This window comes from Aedes albopictus, chromosome 2, assembly GCF_035046485.1.
Source record: "Aedes albopictus strain Foshan chromosome 2, AalbF5, whole genome shotgun sequence".
In the NCBI taxonomy this organism is placed as follows: Eukaryota; Metazoa; Arthropoda; class Insecta; order Diptera; family Culicidae; genus Aedes; species Aedes albopictus.
The window spans coordinates 44,901,384-44,918,847 of record NC_085137.1 but is presented as its reverse complement, the minus strand read 5'-3'; the positions used below and the strand labels follow the sequence as shown (position 1 = coordinate 44,918,847).

General features: G+C 36.3%; 2 protein-coding genes across 4 annotated transcripts in view; one reads left to right on the top strand and one right to left on the bottom strand.

The window, feature by feature from the left end:
• The window catches only part of LOC109421432 (kinesin-like protein KIF14), a 73,887-nt gene that overhangs the window by 38,425 nt on the left and 17,998 nt on the right, over positions 1-17,464 (bottom strand). The gene's annotated exons all lie outside the window — the stretch shown is intronic.
• Positions 1-17,464, top strand: part of LOC109421433 (uncharacterized) — a 33,822-nt gene that overhangs the window by 3,503 nt on the left and 12,855 nt on the right. The gene's annotated exons all lie outside the window — the stretch shown is intronic.

Genomic DNA, 17,464 nt, shown 5'->3' with positions numbered 1-17,464 from the left:
AGAGTGAAACAGGGGCCACAACTTTGCCTAAGAAAGAATTTTAATTTATTACGCATGTTTCAAAGATAATTGACAAAAACCAATAAAAATACACTATTTTCAGCTATTTTGCTCTAGAAAACTTAGTTATTTAACTAAATCAATCGACTCAAAGATGCCATTTGATAGAAAATTCAATAATCTTTCGAATAAGGGTCAAAAAACTTCGATAAGTTTGACCATTTTCAAGTTATAGCCAGTTAAGGCAATAAGAGTCAAAAACATGGGAAGTTCAATAACTACGTAACGGTTGAGATTTGACCATATGCGTAGAACAAATTTTTTCTTCATTTATGGTCCTCTAACACCCTTTAAAAAGTTTGCACTCAGGAACCTAACACCCTGTATATAGATATAGATATAGATTGGCTTGACATTCCATTCGTCTTTACTGCATACATTTGGTTATTTTTTCCATACAAACTTCAACTTCGTTAAGCCTTCCCTTAGGCATGATGGAAGTGAACTAAAAATCACCAGAGACTTTTTAAATTTATGTTCTATCATCTAAACTTGAACCAATGTTATACAGATGTTACATATGACGAATTTCGCGCCAACTCGACCAGTGGTTGGCAACACCCTCTCAGAATCGAATGAAACTTGGTGGGCATAAAGACTAGGTTTTTATAAGCAACTTTGCATACTTAAATTTTCGAAAATTTTCAAGAGTAACATTTTAAGAGGACCTAACTTTTATTCGAAGAATTTTTTAAAATCGATGTAACTCAAAAATGACAAGACCTATAGAAAAGTGTTGTATGGGGGACATTTAGAGAATTGTCCAAGCTTTCATGAAAAAATATTTTTAAAATTCAAAATACATTTTTACACGCTAAAAAATATATTTTTAAAATTAAAAGTCAATTTACAGAAAATGCCCACATTTTTATGTTTTGAAATTTTTTTTCCAAGAAAGTCAATATTGTTGCCTAACTTTCCTCCATACATCACAAGATGGGCACTTTTAAGGAAAAAAAGTTTTTCTAACAAAAACTTTTTCATGTTATTTTTTTTAGCGTGTTGCGCATTAACTTGTACAGGATGTATCAAGAATCCTCATACCCATTTAATAACACTCAATGGGCATTACAACTTTGTTTGATTGGGTGCCTTCTTTTTCTTGGCGTTACATCCCAACTGGAATAGAACCTGTTTCTCAGCTTGTTTTGATATCTGAATGCTTAAAACAGCATTCTGTTTGCTGAAATTGTATTATTGTGTGCCTAGAATCAGTGAACTAACATCATTATTAGAAGCGAATAATAAAGAATCGGATTTATTTCAACAATGGCTAACCACTGATCGATGCAATTTGGAAACTATTACTAAGACTATAGACGAGTTTGTTCCGTATTTTGTAGAAAAAGTTGATAAGCTTATAACTCATGATTTCATTTATAAAGAACAATCCTCATTTTTGCGGGATAAAAAAGAATCTCTTAAACAGGGTGAAGTATTAACAATTTGTGACTTTTCAGAAAATTATTCATTTATCATTCAAAATTCAGCTCAAGGTTACCATTGGAATAATTCTCAAGCTACCATTCACCCCTTTGAAGTGTACTACAGAAAAGAAAATAAGTTGGAAAACTTGAGCTTTATAATAATATCTGAAGTACTTACACACGATACAACAGCAGTTCAGTTATTTATATCAAAACTGCTGGATTTCATTAAACAATCGATTGATTTCTCAAAAATTACTTTCATGTCAGATGGAGCAGCAGCTCATTATAAGAACAAAAAAAAATTTGCCAGTTTGTACACTTTTCGGTCCAATTATGGATTGGAAGCAGAATGGCACTTCTTCGCAACTTCACATGGCAAAGGTCCATGTGACGCTGTTGGAGGTACTCTCAAGCGAATGGCAAAACGAGCAAGTCTTGCTCGAGATTATGGAAACAAAATCACAACTCCTCGAGAACTGTATGACTGGGCAGTTAAATAGTCAGATATACATATAACAAAATTGAATTTCTGCTTTATTTCAAATGAACAATATGCAAAAATGACGGAGAAACTTGAAGAACTATACACAGTCACGTAAAAACAATACCTGGTATACAAAAATTTCATTCATTTGTGCCAATTTCTGAAAATCAAATTGAAGCGAAGAAGTTTTCGAATTCAAAAAATAATCCAAAAAAGTTTACTTTGTTTCAAATAGACTAAAGATCTAATATTCAAAAAACGTTACAATAGAATGTATAAAAAAGGATGTATATATTGTAGAAAAGAAAATAATTGAATACACATATACATATGTACATATTTCATCAATACACAAGCGTTTTCATTGATATAAAACCCTAAAAGCAAATTTGTCTTGAGCCCTTTCCAATATCAAGCACGTTTTCAATGTCAAGCACGTTAAGATATTAAAAAAGTAGTTGAGCCCATTAAGTTTTAATGGATTGTCATTAGGATTCTGGATACATTACTGTACGAGTTAATGCACAACACGCAAAAAAAAAAAATGAAAAAGTTTTTTTAGAAAATTTTTTTTTCCTTAAAAGTGCCCATCTTGTGATGTATGGAGGAAAGTTAGGCAACTATATTGTCTTTCTTGGGAAAAAAAATTCAAAACATAAAAAAGTGGGCTTTTTCTGTAAATTGACTTTTAATTTTGAAAAGATATTTTTTAGCGTGGAAAACATTTTTTTATATTTTTTAAATATGTTTTCTTGAAAGCTTGGATAATTCCCTAAAAGTCCCCCATACATCACTTTTTTGTACAACTTATCATATTCGAGTTATATTTTTTGTAAAAAAAACGGCTAATGCGCAACACGCTAAAAAAACTAACATGAAAAAGTTTTTGTTAGAAAAACTTTTTTTCCTTAAAAGTGCCCATCTTGTGATGTATGGAGGAAAGTTAGGCAACAATATTGACTTTCTTGGAAAAAAAAATTCAAAACATAAAAAAGTGGGCATTTTCTGTAAATTGACTTTTAATTTTAAAAATATATTTTTTAACGTGTAAAAATGTATTATGAATTTTTAAAATATTTTTTCATGAAAGCTTGGACAATTCTCTAAATGTCCCCCATACATCACTTTTTTGTACATCTTATCATATTCGAGTTATTTTTTTGTGAAAAAAAACGGTTAAAAAACTTTGACTCTTTTTAAATGTTAGTCCAGGTTAATTTTGAAAAAACAAAATATGCAAAGTTGCTTGAAAAGGTAAAGTCTTGAAACCTACAAAATTCCATAACATTCTGAGGGGGTGCTGCCAACCCCGAAGACGAGTTGGTGCGAAATTCGTCATATATGCATTAGTAAGGTTTTTTATTTTAGTAGAACGGTTGTGACCTAGGTTGTGACCGGTAATGGAACTCTTCATTCTTTTCAACTCGGACTATCGCTATTTACTTCTTTCATGAATCGTTTCATAATAAGCAATTGTGATGCGAATGATGACGTAAATAACATGATAACATGACAGCCTCCAGTAGTATGCAATCCTGCAAAATGCTGCGTTGCTACGCAGCGAAATGCGATAACAAAATTGTAAACGGAGATGTTTTTTAAACACTAATTACAAGACTAGGGAAAGTGAAATAACAAATATCAACGAAAAGACAACATTGTTAATGATGATATTGATATTCACGTGTTAGGACGTAACCTCCAATCAGATTTTCTTACATAAAATCAGCTCGTAAAACGCAGTATTCTACAATATATAACGATCAATTCTGACTATACATGTCAATGGTTGCTCCTCCGTGATTGATCTGAACTGGTACCAATTGCACTGAGATCCAACTGAATAAGAGGCTGGGACATTCCACTTATTCTCAAAGTGCAATTTTAGCAGCTCACGCATATTTGATCAATAACGGCGCCGGCCAAGGCCTTATAGTCAGGTGGGAAGGGAAAGGAATGTTAGAGTGTACTGGTTGTTGCTACTAGAGACCGAGAGCACTCTGCGTCCCCACAACCCGCACGGACTGGGGTATTTTTAGACGGAAAGGATGGAAGATCTGGGAGTCACCGTTGGGTCGGTGATGCGATCCATGGGTAGGGGATATTTATAGTGTTCGTGATAGATTGTGTGGTGAATAAGTTGAATAAGGTCAAGCGGCACAGCACGCTTTGGTTGCATAACTTATAGGCGTTATATATACACTGTGCTGTGAGTAGAAGTTGGAAGGGAGGGAAACGACTTTTTTCAATTCGTTTCTGGTTCTAGCGATGGCTATGAACATATGAATATACATGAGTTGTATATGTAGAGGAGACAGAGCGAGAGAAAGTGGATAGAAAGATACAAAGTAGGATGAAAAGGACGGGCCAGGGATTGAACCCATGACCTTCTGCATACGAATCAGAAGCGGTAGCCACTAGACCACCAAGCCCATCGTTCAGTATTCTACAATATATAAAATAGACATTTACTTGGTCACACACTAAGATTCAGATGTTCCAGCTCAGTATTTTTTTCACTGGGTTCAGCATTTTTTTCATCTTTTTACTGAGTTTTCAACAGCAGATTTATCTCGGTACACTCGGTAATCGTATTTACCGTTCACCAGTAACGATATTTACCGTGCATCAGTAACTTTTGACAGTTCATTAGCTGAGCTCGGAAACTCATTAACGGAATATCCGCAAAAGAAATAACCGAGCGTACCGAGTTAAATCTGCTGTTGAGAACTCAGTAAAAAGATGGGAAAAATACCGAGCTGATCTTAGTGTGCATATGTACTAATTCCCGTCACATCAGACGAAAAATACCCAATAATTACAGATATTCTAACTTACGGTTGCCAATAACTTTAGATGAAAGCAAAAATATGTAGGCTATCAATAAGCTATAGCAACGAAAATCGAATAATTACGCTTAATTTCACGTTTCAATTTCACTGCACTTACGAGTTGACAATTTTTATGGTTTTGCGTATGACGAAGGAAACCGCACCAAAGCAGCAGCTGGCGGAATTGTTCTTCAACGCTGTTCAATTTTTACTTCGTCAGGTTCACTTATTAAACTGATTTCCAATGCACACCCAAAAAAGTTCTAGTATTTGGTAAACATAGTACTTTTAAAATATGATTTGATTTAGATTGCGAAGAGTTCGAACGGCTTTTCGAATACACAATTATGGTTCAATCATAACTTTTGACCATCCTTCGTATCATAGTGTCTTGTTGAAGGTATGAGGGAAACTGAATTGATTTTGCACCGACAATAGAAATGGAGTAGACGGAAAAAGACTTCGAAGAATAATTATTAAAATTGTTGTGGTTTAACAACAACCTAATACATTGAACGTTCATTCATGATTTTGTTTTGGTATTGAAATGGCCATGAAGCATTAAGCACGGCGCAAGAAAACAATTAGACGGTAATTAGATCAAAACCTTTCATCAATTTACAGCACAATATTGTCCTATAAACGCAACCCGAAATGGAATCGAAAACATGGTTTGTTTTCAGCAGCAATATTTTGATATTAGTTGAACTTGAGTTAATTTGATTTATCAATTTGCTTTCGTTTTGTTGTCAGAAAACTGAACAATTTTTAAGTAAACGTAATATTTATCACAGTTACATATGTATTGAGGTGCAAAGCAATCTGTTAAAGTTTTGTAATAATCGAAATAATTTTCTAGTTATAACAAATTCTCAGAGTTCTACGTGGAAAGAGTTTTTAAACTTTCAATGCCATTTTCTCTATTTCTACTTTTTACAGATTCTTCTAGATCCATGCTTGTTTATTACAATTTCAAACATAAGGATAGAAACATGTTTTTTTTTCAATTCCTCTATTTTTTTTTATATCTCTTGCTGAGTGCATTCAGATTCAGCTAAAATATACTTTGGTTGGTTACCAAAGAAACAATAGAGTGTATGAAGATTAGAAATGCATTCTTCCGGGCACTGATTGGTCTTCTAGGCTTCAATTGTAAAGACTAGAGAGTGTAACGTGTGGTCTCTGTCTAGTAATACTCTGTTTAGTCTAGTCTGTCAGCATTTCTGTGACAATAAAGTAGTACACTGAAGTTTTTTATTCGGCTTTTTACGCGAAATACGCCGAAAATCATCTGAAATTACTTGGAATACCTCCGAAATCCCCCTAAAACCCCCTCGGACTTCATGTTACGCACCTTGATTTCTCCAAAACCCCCGAAAACGCCTATGTAACGGCTCTGAAACCCATCGAAAAAACTCTACAACTTTCTGGAATGCCTCCAAAATTCCCCTAAAACCCCTCCGACCTCATGTAACGCACCTGAAACCCTCCGAACCCCAGAAAACGCCTATCAGAAGGTCGGCTCAGGTGTCACGAGCCCCTCAAGGTGGGAGATTTGTGCAAAGAATTCTGTGGAGCTTCTTGCAATGCCTCCTAAAACCCCCTCAGACCCCCTATAATGACCACGAATCATCCCTGAAACCCCTCAAAACACCACTGAAACCTCCCTGAAACGCTCTGTAACTTTTTAAATGCACCTGAAACGCCTCTTAAAGCACTCCTGAAACATGTTGGAACCCCCTGAAACCTCTAGTCTTTTTTCACATATATCGTATTTTTTCGTATTTTTTAAATAACGACGTCTTTTTAATAACACAGATATTGGAATTTGTTTAAAAGTCAATTACATAAAATTTTGGACTCTGAGAAAAAAAAACGATGAATTTCTAAATAAGCTCTTCCTTTAATCACTGAAAGAAATCTCTGGATAAAATGTTTGGTTTTATCCTAGAGGAAATCTTGCAGAAATTTGAAATTTCTGCCTGAACTCCAAGAATAATTTATTGAAAAACAAAACTTTAAATGGAAATAATTCTAAGAGTAATTCCTTGCTGGAGGAACCTCTGATAGAACTTCTGTCCTAATTGAAAAAAAAAAACTTTGTTGTTATGGAACAGCTGAAGCAACTTTTGAGCAACTGAAGAAATTTTCTGAAAAATCCTTCATGGAACGTGGGAATTATTAACTAGAACTGACCGAGTCTTCACTTGACTTTAGAGTGAAATATCTGAGAAAATTCTGTGCAAGTTTCAGGTGAAATCCAAAACTGGACTTGATTTGCTGTAATAAAATTTAATTAAATAACCGACTCTGCTGGAATACCGAGACATGAGACACCCATTTTCATCCTACTCAAAACAAAGGATTGAAACTCATTAGCCTTTGTTTGTTTTGTTTCATATTTTTGTATTTGAAGTTAGAAGTGAGTACGCATGGAAACTAAAAAAACGGAATGAATTGGTGCCCTAATCGTTTATTCCCGAATAGGATGAATTTGGGAGCGTGAGGTTACTAATGTCACTCAGACCCCATACATACTTAGAAACCGAGCAGAGGGGAATATCAAATTAATAACTACGAAATTACAAAACCTGTTTTTATATCTCGTTTTGTTATTATTGTATTATCAAGGCATTACGTTTCCGTAACATGTTTTGTTGAACAATCTTATTTTGTTATGACCAAGCTCTTGGTATACAGCCATTAAATAATATTTCAATATTACATTTTGTTGTGGAACAAGTTTGATTATTATTGTATTATTGAGAGTGTGCAAATACTTTATGCTATCCCAAGGAACAGAAGTAACTGAACAACAGTTTCTTAAGCTAAAGTTTGCTTAAGAATGGTTGATTCCTTTCTTATACATCAAAAATGTATTTAAAATGTATATATTTAAAATGTATATTTTTAATGGCACAACTGTCCCAAATGGAGGATAACGTGCCTCTGGAGCCGGCCTTCTGATACGTCATTCAACAACATTATTTACAGTATTTCACGAGTTATGCTTCAGAAATATTTTATTTATTTATTTATTTATTTATTTATTTATTTATTTATTTTTAACTCTAAATTTGGGAAGAGGGAAAAATCCCTTTGAGTGATTTCGAAAACTATGCGTGAAATCGTTCTCAAAAAGGCACAAAACCTCTTTATCTTTTCGAAAAACATTATAAACAATATTTAAAACTAAATAAAGGCTCTTCCGGAAATAATCCATAGCTGAGCCGTAATCTTGGAAAGAATTCGTCAAACGATGATAATGATCCGAGATACTCTGTATGGGGACCGAAATTCGAATGCTGAAAATATAAGAGAAATATTTTATATTTTCACATCTTTTCCCTGTCGTTCCAGAGGATGAAGTCGGATCTACCTGTTTGTGGTAAAAGATTACATGAATAGTTGAAAATACGCCTATGAGGGAAGAGAGAAACAGAAGTTCGCAATGATTGTTCCGCCATTCTCACATGCTAGTCTAAATATGTGTAGCATTCTCAGCCAACACGAAGTCATATATGATGTAGAAAAGGATGCTAATGTTGAAGCCATATGCGTACATAATTTCATTTAACCACGGGTAAAGTGTACGCACATCGCCTCCACTTTAGCATCCTATTCAGTAGCATGTGCGATTGTTTGATATCATAACTAGTTTTGCTTTCGGGATGTTATCAATAACTCTTTAATATCAAAATTTGTTCTTGAAATATTTCCCAAATTCACTGTTATTAAGTTGTTATTGACACTAACAAAACATGTTATTAAATTGATTTTCCAGGAACAAATTTTTGTTATGTGACTTGTTATTTTGCCGCTTATGACAGACAAGTTTATAACTCAATATGTTATGTTAATAACATAAAAATAACTAATTCCATTATGCAGTTATTTTGCCAAAATAACGCATTTTGTTATGCTGTTGTTATTCTCTTCTGCTCGGGAAAGATCCGGATTCTTTAAAAAAATGTAAAAAATGTGAAAATTGCTATTTAAAAGCGTCGGCATTTTTAAATATTATCGTTGCACAAATTTCTAAATGCTGGATGAAAATTAGACAATATGCGAAATCAAATAATTGTGCATTGCTAAATGAATTTCAGAAGTAATTCATCGAGTTATCCCTAGATGATATCCTAATAAAATCTCCCAATGCCACATTCCACGCACTTAAATAAATTTCTTGCCGTTAAGTTACAATTTGTCATTTTTTTGCGATGATGTCCTGTTACGCTATATTTCTGGATTTTTATTGAAGTAAAAAGTTTTCAATTATAAAGCATGTGCATGAACTGCATCTTCTAATCAAATCTGCTCATTTTATATACTGGTTGGCATGTATTTAACAACATAACCATTTTTGGAAGCATAAGTTGTATTCTCGTACAAAAAGTAACGCGTGTTATGTGTCTAATCGTAATGGAATTTCTGAATAATTTTGAGACAGCAATGTGCAAATTTGACAGGCTGGCTCTGTAGCCAACCAGTCAAATCTCATTTAAATGTTTGGTAACATGGCTGAAATGGTCCCTAGAACCATCCCTGGATGAATTTACATGAAGGAATTTATGGGCATAACACAGACAAACAGACGTAACACTTCGAACATTTTTCGATTCAAATCATAGTCACGAAAACATATTCGCCCAATGCTAAAAGGCCTATGTTTGGCCGACCATCAACTAGGTGGCGGTAGTGAGCAAACGTCAAACTCGAACAAAAACGATGCGAGCGCCACGGTTGGGCAGTTGGCCAACTATCAAATTTTGAAAAAGACCGTTAAATCGGTGTACGATGTGAATTATCAGAGTGTTACGTCTGTTTGTCTGTGGGCATAATATCATAACTTCTGTAGAATCTTTCAAGAGCTAAAATCACGTTTGATATTTATGGAAGCCTGATTTTTTTTAATCTATTATTGGCACTTTTACCTTTAAGAGGCTGTCGTACCATATTGATTAGAGAGAAACATGATTTGGCTATAAAGTTGCAAATCGTGTATCGATTTTCTTTAAATTATGCCGCGATTCCGCTAAAAAATTTGCCCTAAGTTTCACCGACAATGTCTGTATGTATTCAGTTGAAATTTATCAGTCAGAAATTTGTAGAAATAGATATCATAAATAATGGCAACGAAATCTTCTTAGCAATCCAACAAAAATGACGATAATTTTTCCAATATCACTAAAACATATGAACAGAAAGACAATAACGAGGTACTCTATGAGATGACCCAGAGATGCCACCGAATTTTTCAATGCCAAAACATCCTGAAGCATACTGGGAATCGTATTCCATCACCCTCATCATGACATTTTTTTAATTGCTACGCGTTTATCAGTTTAGCTGTATGTGTTCAGGACCATGCATCTGAATTACTCATCTCTGAAATGAGAGGTGCACCACTGAACACTTGCTAATTACGTCGTCGTGATGACTAACTTGTAAAGTAAACCTAATAAAATAATGAAAACCCATGCACTGGTTCGTTTCCGAGTGCATATGCAGAGTGTTGAGTAGGATAATCAACGTGACATATCAGAGTGTTATGGGTAGAGTACATAAAGGCTAATGAATAAAACAGAGCTATGTACCTTTGAATCCAAGGATGGCTGCGGTCTCTCATGTAGATATTATGTATGATGACCTCAACCCGATAGAATCCAAACGAAAAATAGATGAAACGAAATAGAGCAAAACATCTGAATGTTGTATGCAGGTGTTTCCGAGGCATTGGAACAATGATCCGACCGAAACTTGATGTGCTGCAATAGCCAGCTGAGGGTCTTTGACTTGCTTTCAGGGGTCTTTACCCTCGTCTTGCCCCATGGTGCTGTGTGCCTAGCATGTGCCCAATTCGTGTGGCCAAGGAATGTTTCATCTTGATGTGAAATTTTGAGCAATTCCGCGTTAATTTTTTTTAGTTTGTCCGCACTATCTCTGTGGGTGCAATTTCCGCGCTCAAATGATTGGTGGTTGAGCGAAGGAATCAAGCCTATAACCGGTTCGCTCGCAAACGCATTTGCCCTGGTGCTGGCACAAACCAGATTGTTTTATTTAGGCAGGCAGGCAGGCAGGCATCGAAAACCAACACAAGAAAACTATGTCCCACGTTGTTGTTCGCACTAGGTACTGGTGCGGTGTCTTGGGCATCGGGGCGGTTTTGTAAATATAGTTAATCGGACGATACGTGGCGAAGTTATTTATAGCCCCTGCTATACTGTGTGAGATTAGATTGTCCTCTGACGATATTGTCTACAATGTGTGCGTGTTTATGTTTTGATTTTTTTGCGTTGCCACAAAAACAATAACAACAATTACGTTGTTTGTGGAGAATTATTATTTTCCCCCAGTAATCGCTTCACCTTGCAATTGATTTAGGTATAACAACTGTAAACATCTTCTGTCGGAGGTGTTTTCCAAACAGCTAGGGAAACTAATCGTTCCGAAGCTTCAAGACTCTTTCTAGATAGTAGAACAATCAACACTGATAGGGAATGTGAGTAAATATCTATTCAATGGACGAAAACATAATAAAATATTCAAGATCGACGAACGCGATCCGTTTGTCGGTATATCGTATATGAATATGGAATAACATTAAGCATTGACGTCTTGAATCAACGGTGTCGGAGATGATGTCACGTATACCTACGCTTTTTGATAGAGAGTGAGGCTGAATGAACGAAAACAGGTAATCGTAGATTGATTCTCGATTACTCAGGAATATTAGTGGATATGGCTTTGCACGGTTATTTGAAATGCATCTATGTTTCAAAAATCTTAAATATTTGGAAATTACATTTTGGAAGGAAATATGGGGTATGGGACCTATTGATCCCATCGATTGAGCTAAACATTTGAAAAAGAAACCCAATAGATATGTCTTTTTCATGTAGTTGAAGAAGTTAAAACGTATCAATTCGATGTTATTTGTGAGCGTGAAGAGCTTTACTTTGACGACACAGGTATCATAATAAATGATAATTTTCACGACGCACATGTATGTATGCCCGAGCGGAGAAAAATAGCAAATTGATAACAACAGAATCACATAGCCTGTTTTTATATCATAATTTGTTATTGTTAACTTATCAAAATATATCTTTTTAATAACTTGTTTTGTTTGGCAATCTTATTTTGTTATGTTTAAGTAATTGGGTTGTATCCACAAGATAACATTTCAATAATATATTTTGATGTAGAACAAGTTTAGTTATTATTCTGCTATAGAGAATATACAAATATGTGATGAAGAATAAAACAACAGTAACAAGTTCACAAATTTCCTGTTATTAAGTTGTAATTGATCTAACAAAACATGTTATTGAAATAGTCTTACAGGAACATTTTTTTTTGTTATGATATTTGTTATTTTGCCGCTTATGACAGACAAGTTTATAACATAATATGTTATGCTAATAACATTAAAAATACTGATTCCATTATACAGTTATTAGGCCAAAATATCATGCTTTATTATGCTGTTGATATTTTCTTCTGCTCGGGTGTTTATTATTATAACATTGCACATGAACGTCGTTTTAAATTTAACTGCATGATGTATTGGCAGTTAACGCATGACATTTTACACTTTGTGTAACACGTGTATGGAGAGTCGCTATGTTTCCATATTTTCCCTAGCTAGACAAACAACTTCTCGTAGCGGGAAAGTACGGACTGATTCACTGCTACACTTAAATCACGCTTTATAGTTTTCCCTACTGTCTATTCATAATTATATATGATCCAATCGAGTGTCGTACAGTATGGAATGGTCATCCGTTCTGCAGTACTAAAACTCTAATTATATTAGCGGGTATTCCGGGTGGCATTCCAATATTTCAAAACACTCCATTCTGAATTAATTTTTGGATGTTTGAATGATTACAATCAACACCACTAATGTTCCCTTTCGGTGTCATCGTCTTACAAACCATTGCACGGGAACAACAGCGCTCACCACAAGGGAGCCACGTGAAAAGGCTATCGACCGACCGACACGATAGATGGGTACGTTGCCTTGAGAGACCAACAAGTGGTCTCCCCGATATTAGGTTATGCCTACGCATAAATACACAAACACAGGAAGGAGGTCGACTCAACCCGCAGTGACAGTACATGCTGTAGCGTAGTAGCACAAAAATACACCATTGATCACGTGCTTCCAGTCACGTAGTTCGCAACGATATGCTGCGAACGAGGCAGCATGCGCCTCGCCGATATTGCAATCGTTACCATCTATCTGGTATTAATATATTTTCGGGGATGGTTGGTTATTTAGCGCCGTTCAATTAGTGGGTGTCTTTGACTTTATCATTTTCATCTTAGGACTTTATTACCCATTGACGGACGGACGTCACCGTTTTCGCCACTGCTGCTGCGACTGGAGATAATATGTCCGAACTTTAGACTAGCTCAGAAAGCGAACAGAAACATATCCAGGGGTTTTTTTATTTCAAAAACTTTCATTTGAAACTTTACCAGACACTCCGCTTAAAATTTATTGAGTGATTTCAGCAGAAATTGATTGTGTAGCAAGAATTGAAAAAAAGTTTCATGAACAGCTTCATGCACTGAAATATTAGATCGCCTGTGGTGTATAAAAAGCAAAATGCGAAACCATGTAGGCGATAATTAATGTTTATAAACAACATATTCAGAATCCCAGCCTAATTAAACCTTGAGCCTCTTAGGTCTCAGAAAAAGAGAAACTGAAGCTGATTGATTATCTCGACGCGTAAAATTTCTCATACTCTCCTCCCCCATCTTTACGTAATCAATAAGGCTATCGACGTTTGATCACCTTTCTCTGTTTCGCTCCCGAGGAGGATAGGTTTGTTTTCATACGGAAACGTTTCCGTATGAAAATATTAAACAAAAAATTGCTATCTTCTGTGTCTGCTTGAGAGAGAAGGGTGATGAACGCTAGATTGCCTTATGGACAGCCCCTCTCACATCAGTTCTGTCAGTTGACTACTGATATTATACTATCGTCACCGTCACGATTACTGTAAGCCGATCAATATCAGGACGATAATAACACGACATTGATCGGCATTCTATTGAGTTGTCTCAATAGCGTATCTCCCTATTTTTGGCACAGAGCTATTGATCCATATTGTAGCGTATCTGCTACGAGATTCCACAAAAGCAGTGACAAGACTCCCTCTTGGGGGCATCCACAAACACTCACTTTCCTAATTGCTGCTTGAAAAAATGTCGAGAAGAGATATCGGTTTTTGAGCATTTAGTGAATCCAATTGGAAATAATTGGAGATATACCATGACCCCGAGCGGCTTCCAATATGACATCAAAAGGCACGTTGTCAAAGACTCTCGATATATAAGAAAACGCCCAAGCAGGGTTGCTTTTGAGCGAACAACCGTGCGTAAAAGAATCACAGTGAGCTTACCAGACTGGTAGGCATATTGGCCAAATGAACATCACGGATGTGATGATCAACGATGCGTTCCAAGCATTTCAAAATAAAAGAGGTCCAACTGATAGGTTTGAAACTCTTTGCTTCTTCATACAACGCACGACCCACTTTCGGAATAAACTTTACAGTAATGTCCCGCTATGATTTGAGAATATACCCTGTAGAAAAACTAGAAGCATGTACTTTTTTTTTTGAATGAGTGTTTCGTGTTTCGTACCTTTTAATTCCGCCCTATGTTGCTTATCCTTTGACAGATACGCGTATTTCGACTACCACTTGTAATCTTCCTCAGTGTCAGCTATCCACTGGGTAACTGACACTGAGGAAGATTACAAGTGGTAGTCGAAATACGCGTATCTGTCAAAGGATAAGCAACATAGGGCGGAATTAAAAGGTACGAAACTGATTACACTCATTCAAAGTGGGTATTCTGCTTAGAGGGTTCGAAAAGTCGGTACAAGATAGAAACATGTAGTTTTTTCAAAACATGTTGGAAATCATGAAATCCTTTCTGAAGCAAAATAGGATAAATCCCATCTGCCCCACGAGATTTGAAAGCAACAAAACTATTTAGTTCCCTCTTAATCCATTCTATAGTGACAATACTCCGCACCAAAGCCAGAGAATCATAACTACAAGAAAAGACATGAGGTTCATCCAAAGAAACACATGCGGGAAAGTGTGTCCTTAATAAGCATTCCAAGACTTCCTTATCAGAGGAAGTGCAATAGCCATTTGGCAAACGAGGTTTGTTCATTCGGAAATCCTTAGATTTTGCAAGGATTTTGTTTAACCGACTGACTTCACCCAAACTGGAAACATTTGTACAAAGGTTTTTCAAGCCGGATCGTTCAGCAGACCATAGGCCTTGCGATTCGAACTGAAAGCCTCCGATTCAGCTGAACGTCGTCCGTTTGAACTCTTTCTACATTGTTTAATGTTTCGTGAGTTTCGCCAGATTAGAGTTCCACCAAGGGGTCCCTCTTCTGATCTTTTCATAGAACATAGAACTTCACATAGATCATAGAAGCTTCTCCAAAAGCTTCTAGGTTGAAGGTCGTTGTAGTATCAACGGCATTATCTAAAACACTTTGAGTGTCAATGGATAGAGAGTATCCAGTCTTGTGCATTATCACCATCACAACACAAAAAAGCCGCAACATCAACATTGCCCTTCTTCCTCCATCAACGCTACAGCTGACCGTCTCTATGTTGCTATCGAACACATTCGAGACGAACGCATTGATACGGTGGCTGCCGCCGTCACGCTCTTTCTCTGCAAATCTCTTGAGTAGCCGAACGCTTCTTAACCGTCGTTCCGACGCAGAGCTATGTCACTCACTGCTGGGTGACTCTCGTCTGAAAATGCCAGGATGAGGGTCAATTTGTTAAGTAGTATTGCATGGCGCAGCAAACACAAACATAGCACGCTCTATGAATAGAATGCAAAGCGTAGAACAAAAACTCGCTTCGGTGTTTCATCGTGTGGTTCGAAAACAAGAGACGATCGCTGCTGTTGGATGTGGTTGACTCTGCATTGAATGAGGGTTGGCTTGAGTGGCTTTTGCGTGAATCGATTATGTTTTGATGGACTGCGTTTGTCGTATGAAGTGATGGTTAGAGCGAGTGTCATTCGACATTGACCATCCTGAAACTGCACAACCCTGAGAGTATCCATTTAATTTAACCGCCACCAAATCAGCCAAGAGATCCCAGTTGGTTCACCGGGGAATCCTGAAACGCAAAGTTTCTGAAGTAAATAACATTTACATTTTCAAAAAAGATGTAACGATGGTCACATAAAGACTCTTCATCTGACTCGTGCCAATTGGCTTCTTTAGCGGTGTTGAGATAATTCCATAATATGAATCTGCATCTGCATCCAAATGTTCATGAATGTTGTTGTCCGGGAACCTGTTTAAAAATCCATTTGAAGTTTCTATAGGCAGATGCTATGAAGGCTTGGCGGTTGCTTATGTTTAGTAATCCAAGATCGGTGCTACTTAAGTATTCCATAAAACTTGGAGCCTCTCAAGTTTGTCTGAGCTGCCCCAGTTGATATGGTGAGCATTAGCATCACTGCCAACAATTAGCGGAAGGCCATTTGTAGTGCAGTATGCGATGACTTGTTTGAAAGCATCCGTAGCGGATAATTCATCATGCGGTAAATAAACAAAGCGGTAAAGAACAATAGACGTATTTCCTGTTGAGGTTTCCAACATATACATCAATTGTGACAGCACATACATCTCTGGTGGTCAATTCAGAGACGAGTGTAGCAACGATTGCATTGTTGACAAGCACACAGGCTCGAGGCATGACACGCGAGTTTGCCATTTCATTTTTACGAAATGTTGTTGGTAATGATAATGTAATGTAATGTTGTTGGTAATGATAATGTAATGGTGTTCGTATTAGTAATGCGTGCACTGAGAAGACTGAATTAGAGCATTTGCGACGATTACTTTTAACTGTGTACATTCATAACAGCGGATACTGCACAAGTCTTGGTATAAAATCATAGATTTTTATTATTTCAAAAAAAAAAAAGTTGAACCAGTCTATAGACTGGTTGGCGTATACGCTATCGAAAGTTGAGATAATGAAATGCTACCGGATGAAACCGCTTCTAGAAATCAGAGATCGACCTAATTTGTCCTTGACTTCGGATTATGATAATATCCCGAGCAGAAACGAATAATTGCCACTTGGTTTAAAAATTACAGAATCTGAAATCATGTGTACAATGAGATTCTTTGCAAAAAAGACACCCAATGATTGGTTAGGTACTTGATAAACGTTACCTGGGATGAATTTTATTTGTGTGTGCAACGTTTGTAGCGATTTTGAACTTTTGGTACAATAACAAAATTCAGATATATACAATTTGAGTCAAAAATGTTTGTGGCTCATACAATTACAAAGTACAAACGCACGAACAAAAAAAAACACCTTCCAGACGTGGTTTGATTGATTAGGCACGGTGTACGTGATACGGTGACCGGCACAAGCAAGATTTCGTTTATTTAATGAACAATACTAATACTTCTCCGTCAAAACAAAGCAATAGAAGCACAAATTGACCTGGCAAATAGCAACCTGATAAGATAGCAACGCCCGGGACCAACAGGTTACCCAGAGAAGGACACTTGGTGACAATGGAGAGTTCATCGTGCGGTTGTAGGTAATTTCCTAACAAAGACGCGGATGTCC